Source organism: Acanthochromis polyacanthus, chromosome 3, assembly GCF_021347895.1.
Source record: "Acanthochromis polyacanthus isolate Apoly-LR-REF ecotype Palm Island chromosome 3, KAUST_Apoly_ChrSc, whole genome shotgun sequence".
In the NCBI taxonomy this organism is placed as follows: domain Eukaryota; kingdom Metazoa; phylum Chordata; class Actinopteri; family Pomacentridae; genus Acanthochromis; species Acanthochromis polyacanthus.
In genome coordinates this window covers 40,467,759-40,484,389 of record NC_067115.1, presented here as the reverse complement: position 1 = coordinate 40,484,389, position 16,631 = coordinate 40,467,759, and the positions used below count along the sequence as shown (strand labels likewise).

The 16,631-nt window shown below is 39.4% G+C and overlaps 1 long non-coding RNA gene across 1 annotated transcript; it reads right to left on the bottom strand.

Moving 5' to 3' along the window:
* Positions 1–4,518: 4,518 nt before the first annotated feature.
* LOC127533188 (uncharacterized) lies at positions 4,519–8,900 on the bottom strand. The gene is made up of 7 exons (XR_007940962.1): positions 8,761–8,900; positions 7,425–7,754; positions 7,193–7,243; positions 6,812–6,853; positions 6,268–6,335; positions 5,479–5,522; positions 4,519–4,595 (listed from the first exon to the last, which is right to left on the bottom strand). It is a non-coding gene; the product is annotated as an uncharacterized LOC127533188 (long non-coding RNA).
* Between the last annotated feature and the right edge of the window lie 7,731 nt (positions 8,901–16,631).

Here is a 16,631-nt window from a genome sequence, read left to right as displayed (position 1 = left end):
TTGTGGCATGTTTTGTTGCTGCTCTACAAGCTTTCAAAAACACCCCAATTTCAAGGTTCAAAGGTCATTACTGAGGAGAAGGAATGACCCAAAGCTCTCATCCTGAAATATATTACTCCCCAAGAGATGACCTTTCCAATGATATCTTCATTTTTATGCTACGATCTAATTTCATTTTCATCTTAGCCTCAGTCAAGCCTCTTTCAGGTGTACCTTCCTAGATGCCTTTTGGGCCCCAGCTAAGTCAAATCAGTCCAACATTTCTTAAGGCCTATTTCATGGCCACATTGTTTAATATCTTGATGTTTACCTTCCACACCAACCCAGTCTCACATCAAATTGTGACATAGTCACGTTGGTCCACAATGTAAAACTTTACAATCTCACAATATGGGCCTGAAAATTGTGAGATGCTCACATTTTTCCCCCCCAATTCTTTTCTATTGGTCTGACGATGGGTCACGTGACTGCTTGCTGCAGGCTTCTCAAAATAAAAATATGGCGGCTATTCCATTTATTTTCTGTGGAAAATGCATTATTTGAAGATAGGTTGGACAGAAAAAAACATTTGGATGACATTTATAACAAGAAATATATACACTGCTCAAAAAAATTAAAGGAACACTTTTTATCCCCCGCCGGCCGTAGGCACGGAGGGGGATATTGGCGTGGGCACGTACGTACGTACGTACGTCCGTCCGTCCGTCCGTCCACATTTCGTTTCCGGAGCATATCTCAGAAACTACTTGAGGGATTTCACTCATCTTGCACCCAGGCCATCTCTATGTAGTATAGATGTGCCTTTTGGGGTGCATGACCTTGACCTGATTGTTTTCATTGTAGTGAAGATGTATCATTTTGTAGGTGTATCGTCCAGTATATATTATTATTTCTTGCACTTAGAGGCACTATATATAAGGTGGGGGATGTTTTCAGCAGAGTGTGTTTATTAATCTAAGTATTGCATCATCATTTCTGGAGGATGAAGGAACTGATACCATTAGCTGGCCCCCACGCTCACCTGACCTGAATCCAATAGAACACCTTTGGAACATTATGTTTTGTTCCATCAGACACCATCAGGTTGCTCCTCAGACTGTCCAGGAGCTCAGTGATGCCCTGGTCCAGTTCTGGCAGGAGATACCCCAGGACACCATCTGTCGTCTCATTCAGAGCTTGTCCCGGCATCGTCAATCATGCATACAAGCACATGGAGGCCATACAAACTACTGAATACCATTTTGAGCTGCTGCCAAGGAATTTCAGAAAGATGGACTAGCCTGCCACATCAGTTTTTCACTTTGATTTTGGTGTGTCTTGAATTTAGCCCTCCTGGGGGGTTGGTAATTTTCATTTCCATCAAACAATGTGGCATCTTTTCATTCCTAACACATTATCCAGTCCATATCAATATAAATATCCAGTTTGTTTTTTCCCCACATTGAAATATGATGTGTTTTCAAAGTGTTCCTTTTATTTTTTTGAGCAGTGTATAACACTTTCACATTATCCATTCAGTTGTTCTTTTCCACTTGTACAATGACTGCAAGGAAATTGTGCTGCAACCAAACAGCAAACTCTTTGAATGAACAATAAAGGCAACATGGAAATGCAGAAAATTACAGTTTGTCAAACGTCTGCTTGAAGCTGCTTCAAAAACGAGTTAATGTCTATGGATCCCTGCGTTACAATGTCCAAGTTTACAGCAGTCTTTTTTGCTCCTATTTTGCCGTTGTACGTCCTGGTGGTCTGAAAAAATACACCAGCATTACTTAAGGACCCAATGTCAAGCATGTGCAGGTTGGTCCAAATCGGTCAAAGAATCTGTGAGATTTTGACCTTAAATAGCCTTTTGGACATTAAAGGGGCACATTTCCAAACTTCATCAGGGTACCATCTGGCCCCATGTTGACCAAGGAGGCTGATATTGTATATACCGACTCACGGGGGCTCTATTACACAAATATGTTAAGAGCTCAGATAACGACACAATGTAACGAATAAATACAATAACATATAGACCTACGCCATTTGGTTTAGCCCGTGGACGCTTCCTTAGCAACGGTGGACCAACGTGATAATGTCACAATTTGATGTGAGACTGGGTTGTCCACACAAACAGATTTTTCAATTTGGACCAGTTTATAATAATATAATGATAATGGATTAGATTTATATAGCATTTTTCAAGGCACTCAAAGCACTTCACAATGGATCTTGAACACATTTTTCCCCTAAAAATACAAATTGCAAATATATCCTAGCCCTAAGGCCTATCATGGGCCTTTCTACAACCATCCCCCAAGGATGTGGGATGTGTCCCCCCCACCCCTCCCACATACGCATGTTGTTCAAGTAGCCCATTTCCTCTCATGTTGACTTCAGGTCACACCCTTTCACACAGCTTCAAGAGACTGCTTTTCCACTTGAGACCACTTCCACTTCCAGTCTTGTATCAAGGTGTGGCCTACATGCTCCATCTTCCATACACATACACACGTGGACAAAATTGTTGGTACCCCTCAGTTAAAGAAGGAAAAACCCACAATTCTCACTGAAATCACTTGAAACTCACAAAAGTAACAATAAATAAAAATTTATTGAAAATTAAATAATCAAAAACAGCCATTACTTTTGAATTGTTGATTAACATAATTATTTAAAAAAACAAACTAATGAAACAGGCCTGGACAAAAATGATGGTACCTCTATAAAAGATTGAAAACTATTTGACCAGAGTGACATGATTAACTCAGGTGTGTCATTTAATTGACATCACAGGTGTTTCCAAACTCATAATCAGTCAGTTTGCCTATTTAAAGGGAGACAAGTAGTCACCCTGCTGTTTGGTGAAAAGGTGTGTACCACACTGAACATGGACAACAGAAAGCGAAGGAGAGAATTGTCCCAGGACATCCGAAAAAAAATTATAGACAAACATCTTAAAGGTAAAGGCTATAAGACCATCTCTAAACAGCTTGAAGTTCCTGTGACAACAGTGGCTCATATTATTCAGAAGTTCAAGACCCACGGGACAGTAGCCAACCTCCCTGGACGTGGCCGCAAGAGGAAAATTGATGACAAATTGAAGAGACGGATCGTTGGAATTGTATCCAAAGAGCCCAGAGCAACCTCCAAAGAAATTAAAGGTGAACTCCAAGGCCAAGGTACATCAGTGTCAGATCGCACCATTCGTCGTTGTTTGAGCCAAAGTGGACTTCATGGGAGACGACCAAGGAGGACACCACTGCTGAAAAAAACTCATAAAAAAGCCAGACTGGAATTTGCAAAAATGCATGTTGACAAGCCACAAAGCTTCTGGGAGAATGTCCTTTGGACAGATGAGACCAAACTGGAGCTTTTTGGTAAGGCACATCAACTCTATGTTCATAGACTCAAAAACCAAGCATACGAAGAAAAGAACACTGTCCCTACGGTGAAACATGGAGGAGGCTCAGTAATGTTTTGGGGCTGCTTTGCTGCATCTGGCACAGGGTGTCTTGAAAGTGTGCAAGGTACGATGAAATCTGAAGACTATCAAGGCATTCTGGAGAGAAATGTGCTGCCTAGTGTCAGAAAGCTTGGTCTCAGTCGCAGGTCATGGGTCTTCCAACAGGACAACCATCCAAAACACACAGCCAAAAACACCCAAGAATGGCTGAGAGAAAAGCGTTGGACTATTCTAAAGTGGCCTTCTATGAGCCCAGATCTGAATCCCATTGAACATATGTGGAAGGAGCTGAAACATGCCATTTGGAGAAGACACCCATCAAACCTGAGACAACTGGAGCTGTTTGCTCATGAGGAGTGGGCCAAAATACCTGTTGACAGCTGCAGAACGCTCATTGACCAATACAGAAATCGTTTAATTGCAGTGATTGCCTCAAAAGGTTGTGCAACAAAATATTAAGTTATGGGTACCATCATTTTTGTCCAGCCCTATTTCATTAGTTTGTTTTTTTAAATAATTATGTTAATCAACAATTCAAAAGTGATGGCTGATTTTGATTATTTAATTTTCAATAAATTTTTATTTATTGTTACTTTTGTGAGTTTCAAGTGATTTCAGTGAGAATTGTGGGTTTTTCCTTCTTTAACTGAGGGGTACCAACAATTTTGTCCACGTGTGTATGTGCAGTTGATAGGGAAAGTTAAAGCAAGAGCAGGCATAGCAGGCGAGGTGTCACCTCGTACTGCTGTAACGTTCTGGACTTGACAGGTTTTGTTCTGATGTAGTTTCCCATGGCTATGATGTTGGTTATTACATTAGGAAAACTGATAATCCAGTCCTTATTATACAGTAGGAGATTGTTTGTGGACTGGGAAGTGCAGCCCTGACATATTCATATAATGTATTGCACTAAGCTCGATTCTTTCTGCTTCTGCATTTATAGGTGTGGGTTCTGAGGGTTCATCGGCTGCAAGATTTTTGAAAAATCCCTACCCTTTACCTTGAATGCAAAATAGACACAGATAACAAATATGTGATACAAAAATATTCACACCAAAACAAAAGTATTCACAGTAAACATTTTTATTAAGGAGTATTTTGCAGAGAATCCTTTGGCTGCCAGGAATAGGCCCACTCCTTGCCACTGAAAACAAATGAGAAATGTTTAGTTAATGATTCTTGTATGTCTAATAAGCTTAAACCTTTAAACTTGTCAAGCATTGACTTTACAGACTATTTCACATATAATTAATGAATTGGCACCTATGAAACACCGTTGCTATATTGTAAAAACAATGCATGCATAATGAAGCAGTAATAAATCAAAACCTATTTTACTAAGATTAAGTATTAAGACAGTGGCCATTACAGGGAGAAATTAAAGGGTAAGTCCACTTTTCCAAAATGGAGGGTGAATAATGTCCTTCCAACCCCCTATGACACATTAGCTCTCATCTGTCCTTTAGTTTTGTGTAGTACCACTTTGTTGTGAGCAGAGTTTGAGGCTTTGCAAAGATGTGAATTAAACCCCCTAGACCCCAAACTTCAGTGAACTCTGAACTTTTGAGCATTTCAAATGTTTGAAAAAGGCTGTTTTATTTGGCACTAACTGGAGAACTTGTGTATTCATCCACTCATATGCATCTGTGTCTGCCAGCTATGCAATGTTGGTCACAGTGTGTGGCAACTGCTCTGTACCGAGATTTGCACTCTGCCGAAGAGCTGTTTGTAACAGGTGACCAGAGAAGATCTCAAAGATTACAATTAGTCGTGATGACAATGAAGATGAAATTCCAATCAACTTCAACCATCTGCTCGGTGTAGCAGTGTAGCACAAAGCTGACGGTGAGAATGTGCAGATGAATGCAGATTTTATCCTCAGTGCCACATCTCTGCGCATAACAAAGTGGAGCTAGTTCAAACTGAAGGACAGCTAAGAGCTAATATAATATACTTAGGAGTTCTAATTTTACAACCTTACTAAACAAAGTGGCATTACCCTTTAAGCAAAACTGCAGAATACATACCAAACTGGACAGGGCTCCCACTCCACCAGAATCTCTGTTTTGCCCTGTAAAGACAATGAAAAACAACAACAAAACAAAAAAAAGAAAGATATTAATCTTATATCAATGATTACTTTGAAAGGCATCAATCACATTCTTACAATTGGCTGTCATTGCAGGAATTGAGTTTTTTAGGTGCATTGAAACATTTTTGATATTGGAACTCTTTTGTAATGACATGTTTGGTTTAAAATGTGTTTTAATGTGTGAATTGGAAAGACTACAGACAAGGACATTAAAATTAAACTGACATTAGAATTTTCAGGGACAGTACATGTGAGAGATCCACGTCATCGCAGACCACCCCATAATCTTTTTTTTCTCTTGCATTGTTTGTTTGCACAGTGAGGTGGCAGACAGGTGACAATGGTCTGTTTTGTTTCAGTGGTTGCTTTTCATTTCATGTTGTTGTTGTCTATTGTATATTGTTGATAATTGCTTGGATGTTCTAACGCAAAGGATATGGGAGCACTGTTTTGGTTCTGACAAGCAGAGGGCGCTCCTCATTGTCCAGGTTCAGTGCTCTCTTCTTCGTAGGTTAAGGTGGGACCTGTTGACCTGTTGCCATAGCAACTAGTGAAACAGCTAAATGTAACAGCTAAACACTTCTGAAGAAAATAAAGTGCTCGGGAAAACCAAGAGTCCTTCTCTGTCCTGACTGACTGTGTCCTGACTGCATACACATTTCGAATTAATTGCAATTAATAGCATTTAGCCAATTTACATGTGTGTCTGTAAATGTTGTCTTACCTTTCTCACTCACTCTTTCTTTATTGCCTTGATTGGGAAACTCTCAAGGCGTGTATGGTGGGAGCAATCTGTGGACAGAAAAAAAAAGCTGAGGGAGATGGAAACTTCACATCAAATATGCATTACAAATCCAGGTTTAGGCACTTCAGAGTTTGTAAGCATGGACTTGACATTGGTAATTTATAAAAAATGAGGTGGAGTAGCTGGGAAAGAGATGAGTTGTAAAACAGCAAGTGGAAGAAGCAGTAGAAACAGCCCATCAATATGGTTTAAATACAGTGACTAGTTGAACGCAAAAGAGGTGATATCATCTGCTGACATGGAGTTGGCATATCACGGCCAGCCAGCGGATGTGGACCAGCCAGCATGACTACACTCTGTAGGATGACACAATGTCTGTAAAATGACACACACTGTATGTTATGTATGTTATGTTATTAACCAGCAAACCATAATCCCATTTCCTGCCAGACCTTTCTTGTGAATATGCAAATGTATTAGATTGGGCTGCACTGAAACCATATCAGAATTAAAGTAGACCTACCTTTTTGTATCTTCCTCCTCTCTGGGATGCGCCTTGTTGCCACTGCAATATAAGATTATTGATCACTCATATATCCTTAATTAAAAGATAACAATATTCATTCTCTCAAGGAGACAACTGAAGAAGAACTCACAAGGAAGTGAGCGAAAGGGTTAGTGTGTAATGTTGCTTTGTATGCTTTTCAATTATTGCATTTTTTCCTTTTTTGTTTGCATGGGGTGTGTGTTTCTTTTATATGCACTGGTAAATTCTGTTGTGGCTTTTTATTTACATTTTTTAAATTTGCAGCGATGGTGGGTCACCGTATTAAAGAAATATAACAAATATTGATAATCAACATGGATGCAAGAATACAAACACCCTAAATCCATTCGTACATACCTGAATTTTTCCTCTTTTGCCCAAGATTAAGGGTTGCTCCACTGGAGACAGCTATGGGTACAAAGAAAGCTTTAACTTTTAATGGCAAATACAAGAAGATCTCAACATCTGATTACAAAAAACTGTGGAAAAAACACTTAACCTACTGTACTATATTCCGCAGGTTAAACATAAAACACTTTTATCCTACTGTATACACATACTAGTGGAATTATTAATTGAAATAATTTACCCTGTCCCTCCACTGCATCCACTTGTCTGTCCACTGTGTCCTCCACTGTGTCCACTTGCTCCTCCACTTTCTCCAAACGCTCCCCCGATGTATTTGTCTGGTCTGGCTGTCCGTCCACAGTGTTCGCCCACTCCATCTGCCCTTCTATGGGTTCTTCTTCCTCCTTCACTTGCATGGGTGTCGGCTCATCCCTGGTGACATCTGTCTCTGTCACTTGCCCTACTGTGTTCCTCTCATGCTCCTGCTGCATGCTGGTTCCTTCCAGTGGGTCACAGGGTGTGAGTAGCAGCGTTACTTCCTCTTCCCCATCAATTGGCTCCTGGGTCCAACCTGTGCAGTTGAACAAGTTGTCTTATTTCAACCACTTTGTTTTCACTTCAGTCACCTGGATCTATTTAATATTTACAAATCTGTACTGCATTTTATTTTGTTGTGACTGTCATTATAACTATGTTATTATGGAGGACCTTATATTCAGCTTCAATTAGGGACTTGCATCACCCTCTCAGTGACTCTCTCACCCATAGAATGATTACCAGCTCCCTGCATACTATTCCTTGCATGCTTTGCATCCTGTTCTGAAAGCTGATGCGAAAATACAAATTTAGCAGAAAAGTTGTTCCTCTCCTGTATGGGACTCCAGTTGCCTGTGAGGAAGGAGGATGCTAAGAAAAACCCTCAGCATCATGAACACTTACTCTCATCCCCCTGCACTCCACATGCAGCACAGTAGTCGTATTCTATTATATATAAAGAAATTTAATCTTTAGGTAATGTCACATGCTTGTTACTTGAGTCCTGGATCTGTGATTAGTCCATTCACACTATTTATATTTTGTACTTCATTTTTTCTTACATATTTCTTACTTTATTGTTATTCTAAGCCGCAGAATATTTAGAACAATAACAATAATCTGGCATGAGAATGTCCTTTGAGATAAAAAAAAATTGCATATTAATGTATTTTTAATCAAGTAAAGAATTCAAGCTAAACCATTTAGTTCACATGCTTACAAGTAGCAGCAGAATAAGTTTGTGAAACAATATAATATATATAATAAAATAATAAAATATTAAAATGTATATCTTTTTCTGTGTTACTTTTGTTAATGGTCAATTTGCATCTTTATTTCTGCTTCAATAATGCAGTATAATCTGTGAATTTAGTCAGCTGCAATGTTGCAATTACTTTTAAATCCCAGATAACTGTAAGGGTGAAGACAATGGCAGCAGACAAAGCAAAGTGTGGAATGAAAAATATCTTAAAATGATTACTAAACTGTTGACTACTGATTAATAACACTTTTTAAGCATATACTGTAGTAGTGCATCTCACCTTCACAAAGGTACTCATAGACTGAGCCTATTCTTTGAAGGTGGTCCTTCGCAAATGCAGTAAGACTGCAGCGAGGTATGAGGATGTCACACTTCGTGTGCTCCTTCTTTTTCCTTCCGAGCAGAAGCACGGGTTTGTAGCCCACCGCATGAAGTTTTTCAAGCTGTAATGACAAAATTCTAGGATTATTTCAAACATGAATGGAATTTATTTTGAACTACTGTGCAAAATTTACTATACACAACACATAAGTAATTCCTGAGCATCCTGGTCAATACTAGCAAGGATGATCTTATTGTTGAGTTGAACATTTGCAAAGAAATGTATGTGCGTACATGAGCACTTTGTGATTCTCTGACAGAACATGAGAATGTTGTCAATTAAATCATAGTTGGTGAGTGAGTATTCAGTATAGTAGTGTAATTGCAGTCGAATTCACTTTAAGTTTGTATAGTGAGGTTGGTATTTTTCCTATGAACAAAAATATTTCAGGATCATTTTGATTTTCCATGTGAACTATAACACTTATTTCCAATATTATCTAAACAGTTTAATCTACTTTAAAAATCTGTACAAACTATGACAATCGCTTCATCCTTGATGGATGCCACGTTGTGGTTTTTCTTGCACCCCATCACCCATTCTTCTCGCCTTTCATGAAACCTCTGAAGCTTCTTTTTAAGGCACTGCTTCACAGGCTGCTCCTTGCTGCAGTGGCTACAAACCTTCTGAGCACAAAATAAAATTCCCTTGCAAAAGGGACAGGTTTTTTTGTTTGACACTACACACTCGAAGACAGTGACGGAGATAATACACTGATGACAAAATACACAAAAAAAAAACAGACAGATGAATAGAAAGACAGAAATAGACAGATAGAAAGACAGAAAGATATGGCTCTTAAAAGTGCCTTTGGGTTCACTTTTCTAGTTGATGCAGAGGTGAAAGGTCAGGGGATGGATGAAACAGCAACTAAAAGGAGAACACAGACAAATACTTAGAAGCTGTGTTTGTATTTACAGAAAGGTTTAAAAAGCAACTGAATGAACCACAGCTTCCTCATCTTATGAGTAAAAACAAAGTTCACGTTTTTTCTCAATCAACATAGAAGGTTTAAGGGAGTCGAATAGGAAATTATGACTTATTATGACAATGTTATCACCCTACGTGGGAGTAACCGGCTACTGATATCAGTGTACACACAGGTGTCTTAGGCCCCATCCACACGAAGACAAAACGCTTAACAGTTTCAAAAACGATCGCCATAAAGACGAAGGCATCGGAGGAAGTTGTGTGAGCCACTTGGACTATTACAAAGTAACCTGGACTTCATTCTATACAGGTGGGAAAGGCATAATTACTCCTTCGTTTTAACATGATTTCCAAGCTGTTTCATTAGCGAAATATATCCTAGATTTAGATTCATTGTGATACAGTAACTGGCTGGCTTTGTGTTTGCAAAAATACCCCCCTACAGTGCAAGATGCCACACTTTTGTGCAGCATATCAAACATATCAAACTATTAAATGTTTAACATAAACACTGACGATTTAATTTCACTGTGTGTATGTGTGCAGCTATGGCAGGTAATGCTCTACTATCTACTTTTTAAAATTAGTATGAAAGTCCATGGTTATAATTATCCATAAATATGCAATAACATAACTACATCTCTGGCATTTATAACAAATCAAACCGTTTAAAAATCAGTTGAAAATTGAGCAAGCTATGGTTAATTAAAAAGTACATGCTACATAGGCATTAATGTCATCAGTGAGCCAGCAGCCCCGAGGTAAGTTGGCCGTCGCGTAGCGACGTCAGCCCTCATTGGCTCACAGCGTCTGTAAGCTATCTAGCCTTTCTATGTATATCTATGGTAAAGACAGACCAAGCCAAGAAGTAAACAAAGTGCTGTAATGTGTCCTCGATAATCGTTTGTTCAACTCGGTGGTGATTGAGAAGAAGGAGCTTTTGCTGCAACAGGGATAGTAGGGTCACTAGCTTCATCAGCACATTTGCTACACTGTACGCCGCCATTGCTGTCGTCTTTGCCGCGCGTGGGGCGCATGCGTGTCAATGAAGTTATGAAACTATGGAGCAAGCGTATCAGTGGATAGCCAGTAAACACGGAGCCGCGTAAACGGCGTTTCAAAATCTTTCCACTCTGGAACCTGGTTTCAAAAATGATAGTTTACAGACCCCCAAAACGCCGTCTTCGTGTGGAAACTTATGCGTTTAGACCTCGTTTTGTCTTCGTGTGGATGGGGCCTTAAGCTAGCTAGACAAACGTTGCAAAACATCGCTATTTTTAGGCACAAAAAGTACAACATCATTTCCGTATGGTCAGGTTTAATACCTGAAAACAAAACGAATCATTGCTTTAATACATATACCATGTGCTTGACGAGATAGACAACAAAACACCAGCAGCGTAGTAACACATCTTACTTGGAGAGGGGTTAGCGGAGAAAGGGCAGATTCTTCTCTCGGGGAGTGGGTCGAGGGCGGGTCGCGGACACTTTTGCCAACTCCTCAGTAAGGGAAGTCGCTATTGGCTGTCCTACAAGTCTCTAGAAGTCGCTAAATGACGTCATCGTCTAATTTGCATATTTCCCAGTTTGCATGTAATTGTAATCAGCGTTGTAGGAGAGAGGAATAACGTTGTGGAAGAGACCAAAAAATGAGTATAAAACACCCAAAATATGTTTTTTCACTAGAGGCTAAATGCTGTGGTTTATTTTAGCATGACAGTGAAGAAACATTTTCGTTTATATGGCTCCGTAAGTCTGGATGGGATCTGTAGTGACTTTGCGCATGCACGATTCATCTGCCGTCTGACCGCGGAGTGATGTGGGTCTCCCCCTCCCCTCCCTGGGACTGCTGCGGGTTACCGGACTGACTGCCTTGTGTGATTAAGATTCAGATATGAAAATAAAATCAAACCCGTTTGCAAACAAACGGACACTAACATTTTTTAATCTCAAATACCCAAATCCTGCAGCAAAAATAAAGGCATCACACTATAAATATGGGACGTAATGCAAAATATAGCGTTGGATTCGCAACGCTTTTACATTAAAAATATAACATACCCATTCAAAAATGCCCTAACTCGCTTCAATCTGACCGAGGAGAAACATGACACACGAGAAATATTTGATTAATTAAACGTTCTATTCAGGTGTGATTAAGATTCAGATATGAAAATAAAATCAAACCCGATTGCAAACAAACAGACACTAACGTTTTTTAATCTCAAATACCCAAATCCGGCGGCAAAAATAAAGGCATCACACTATAAATATGGGACGTAATGCAAAATATAGCGTTGGATTCGCAACGCTTTTACATTAAAAATATAACATACCCATTCAAAAATGCCCTAACTCGCTTCAATCTGACCGAGGAGAAACATGACACACGAGGAATATTTGATTAATTAAACGTTCTATTCAGGTGTGATTAAGATTCAGATATGAAAATAAAATCAAACCCGTTTGCAAACAAATAGACACTAAGCTGCAGTCAATTCCAGCCATTTTCAGTACAAAAAAATCGCTAATATTCTATTTGTAAATAAAAAATATGACGAGAAGTACAGGGAATATTGTAATATAATAATATATTAATAAATGTGTTTTTCTCACCCGCTGTGGTAATCACATCTGAAAGTGGTTTATACCGGCGGATTCATGAGAATCTAAGCTTTCCATCGGCGTATAGTGTTTGTATAATCGCGTTTGCAGCCGTCGGACATTCTTTAAATTCCTATGCAAATTAGTAAGTGCACCACCGGCGGGACACTGAAGCTTAACCAGTGTGAATCTCAAATACCCAAATCCTGCAGCAAAAATTAAGGTATCACATTATAAATATGGGAAGATGTAATGCAAAATATAGCGTTGGATTCGCAACGCTTTTACATTGAAAGTATAATATACCCATTCGTTTGAAATACGTTCTGAGTGGCACGAAAAGTCCTCCGCTTAAAATACATTGGTGTGAATTTCGTTGTGAGCAACACGAAAAAAATTGGTTTACATTTCGTTGTGAGCCACACGAAAAACATGACAAAATCGTGTTGCTGCGCACGAAACCATAGATTAATTTACGTGACAGTTTCACGAATCCTTGTGAGACCGGGTTGTAGGAGCTTGCGTCAGGCAGGAATCCTGTGATTGGGCATTGATTACTCACCCTGGACAGACAGCCCTGCCCACAGTCATTTGATTGACAGCTCAGTCCATCAAGCAAAAGCAATGACAAAATGAAAAAGACGATGACAAAAGGAAAATACAATGACAAAATGTAAAAATAAAAGGAAAAAAGAGAAAAGGGAAAAGCAAAGACAAAAATTAACTTTTTATTTATTTGTATATTTGTATATTTATTCATTTCATTTTCATTTATTTCCTTATTTTTTTTAACAGATTTATATTTTATTGTGGCACTCCTGTGACTCCATACTGCATAACTTCATAAAAAAAAAGAAATATATGCCCCTGTCACCATCCTGTAGCTCTGTAAAGCTCAGAATAAGCATCCAGATTGCTGTTTTATCTTTACTAGATGACGAGCTAAATTAATGGATTTTTTCCTTCCCTCCTTCTTTCCAAAACTTTCATCTGTAAATCAAAGTGCAAAAGTATTTCTCATCTACAGAAATTTTCTATTTTTGCTTATTTTTCCATACTTAAATGTTTCAGATCATCAAGCTATTTTTAATGTAAGACAAATATAACCTAAGGAAACACATGATTTTGTTTTTAAATAATGATTTTATTGTTGAAGGAAAAATTATGTTCAGACTCATCTTGCCCTATGTGAAACAATTATTGTCCCCTTAGCTACCAATCTACCAAATTCATTTAGCACTTGGGTTCAATTTCACCATTCACACTCACAAATGATTACTGCCAGGCTTGTTGAATCTATACATTAAACAGAAGCTGTCTGGTATTGTGAAGTAGCTAAATGGTCTCAAAAAGCAGCACAGGAAGCCATGATCCAAAGAAATTCAATAACCGATCTGAAACAAAGTCAGTGGCATTTATCAGTCTGGAAAGGGTTACAAAGCCATTGCTAAGGCTCTGGGAGTCCAGAGAACCACAATGAGAAACATTATCCCCAAATAATGCACCCTGATGAACATCAAAAGAACTGCAGATGTCACTGTGCTCAGTTAAGGTCCATTTACATGATTCCACAATAAAACCGTTGCAAGGCACAGACAACTACTGACTACAATTACTGTTTTTCCGGGTTACTGCTCTTGTGTTGACCGTTGGTACAGAAAGCAGCTTTATTGTTTTAAATGCTTTTATGTTGCTGTGTTTTTAAACCATTTGTGTACATTGTTACCAGTACTCATCTCCTACACCTTGGACAACCCAGGACGATTTTAAATAAGAGTTTTGACCCGTAAAGTGCTTTTGTTACAGGAACATGAACAAAACTACACTAAGGCTATGGAAGAAGCTAGATGCCAAACAGCTAAATTGAACTGAGCAAAGATTTCAGGGTACATCTGATGATACACTGTCAACATTGCATGCACACTACCAGACTAAAGTTTGGACATACCTTGTCATGCAATGGTTTTTAGTTATTTGTATTATTTCTACATTGTAGATAAATGCTGAATATTAACACTTTTTTGTTTCAACATAATTCCATATGTATACTGGGACATCCCTGCAGAGCAACTGTGATCTGAAGCAGCCGCCCAGTCAGCCACCTGATCTGGCAGATCACAGCGCAGGATTTGGTGTCCACGTTCAAGCAGACGATATGGCCACTAATCAAGAATTACACGAAGGGGATTTCTTTAACGTAGTGGATCACTGCACAAACCAAGTCTCCTGCAACTATACGGAAGGATGACAGTTGTGGGTTTCTTTTCTTTGCACTATTTTGTATCACTTTACCATTCAAATCAAATGATTAACGGGAAAGACATGACACTGCGACCTCGTGACAACTTCATTTAGCAAAAATAAAAGGATATTTGATGGAAAAAAAAACTGTTTATGATACCACTTCATGCATCAAAATGAAGGAACTGACTACACTCTTTGACTAATTCACAAGATAATTCTTAAAAGAATATGTACAATATACAATGACAACAAGGCTTATAAACGTCGTCAGCAATTCGCAGCAAGTTCCATACAAAGCACCATGTGTGTTCGGTAAACTCGGAGCCTTTTTGTCAGGGCTGTGTCAGTTATTTCAGTGCACGTTCTATCATATAACAGAAACTTCTATCAGTAGGATGGCTCCACTTTTATATCATGCACTTCTTTCTGAATGATCAATGCTTGAATTAATTTTCTGTCATTTCAGTGTCTTGACTGAGTTACAAACCTCAGGGATCCAGAGTTATCATCCGTCTGAAATTTGGGACGTCAATTTCTTTTCTTTTTTTTTAAGGTGCCCCATACTTCTACAAACATCAAGTTGATTACAGTCGGGTTCTATTTTACATTTGGAGGGAACATGCTCTGCAGTCAGGACAACATGCCAGCTACACAGAGAATGAACATGATGCAACCTATCCTGCCATGTCACATCTTTGTTGTTTCGCTCTCCTAAGACCAAGTAAAGGAACTTTGATAGCGCATAGCATGGCTTCCCAGCAACCAACACTGAATGAGAAGGTGTGTCCAAACTTTTGACTGATCGTGTACATTAAGCTCATCTAAGATGATATGACAGTGGCATCACTATAAGGGCAAAGCCTTTTCCTCTTTTGATCAAAGAAGTTCATCTTGCAGGCACAGAGAAAATCTGTTGACCCATGAGAAGTCGGCATGTTACTTTCAGAAATGCTGCGTCACTGACGTCATTGTGTTAGAGTTGCTTGTCCAATCACAAGCATAGTCTAACAAGAACCACGCCATACAAAGAAGTCGTCTTTGTTACGTGAGTTTCTACAATAGCGGCCCAGTATTTCCAGTCCGACTAACCACAGACTCCTCGGATGGAATAGCTTGGACATGACTGAGAAGAAACTGTTGAGCATTATCAGCGGGCTTTCTGGCCAGAGAGCACCGCTGGAGCAGAAGCTGGAATGGTGTCAGAGCTGCATGAGAGGATGGCTGCCATGGAAGCCAAATTAAACAGCTTCTCCAGCAGGGAGGATATTCAGCAGAAAAGACGAGTGCACAGTCCTAAAATTGCGGTAAAAATATCTTTAATTTGTAGGATATTTTCTAGTGGGTTTTAGCACAATGCTTTGAATTGGTAACGTTAGGCAGTGATATAATGTAGTCGTATCATGTAAACGTGACCTTTTTTTTGTCACAGTCACTGGAGGTGATCAGTGCTGATGAAGAGCAGCCGCCGGTGTGTGCAGCTGCAGCTCATCCTAATTACCGCGGGTATGAAGACAGTCTCCCCACACCATTCAGGGTGGGACTCTACTGCTAGTCACAGAGAGACAAAGGTGCATGACACAGCCTGGAATTGCTAGAGCAGCCTGCCATTTTTCCCCACCATCCTCCTGGTGTGAGGACTGGACCTTCCCCGATAGTCCTCCTGGGTGAGGACTGGGACCTCTGCCGTCCTGAAGTGAAGGACATGGACCCTCAGTCTGCTCCGGACTACGGCCGGTTCTCTTATGGGAGCGGCCGTAGTGAGTTTTGGCCTTCGGTGGCATTGATAGTTAGATAGTGAATAAAACCCTGTACAATCATCCAGTCTGTCCGCCGTCCGCTTAATGCTGCTCTCACTTTGGGTTAAAACCTCCCTCGTACCATAACACTTTTTGTACTTTTAGGAACAAGGGTGAGGCTGTTTATTCTTTTCTCTTTTTAGTTTCTTTTTTGTGAGAAAATAATCTTTACTGCAAGCATGTATAATAATTCTT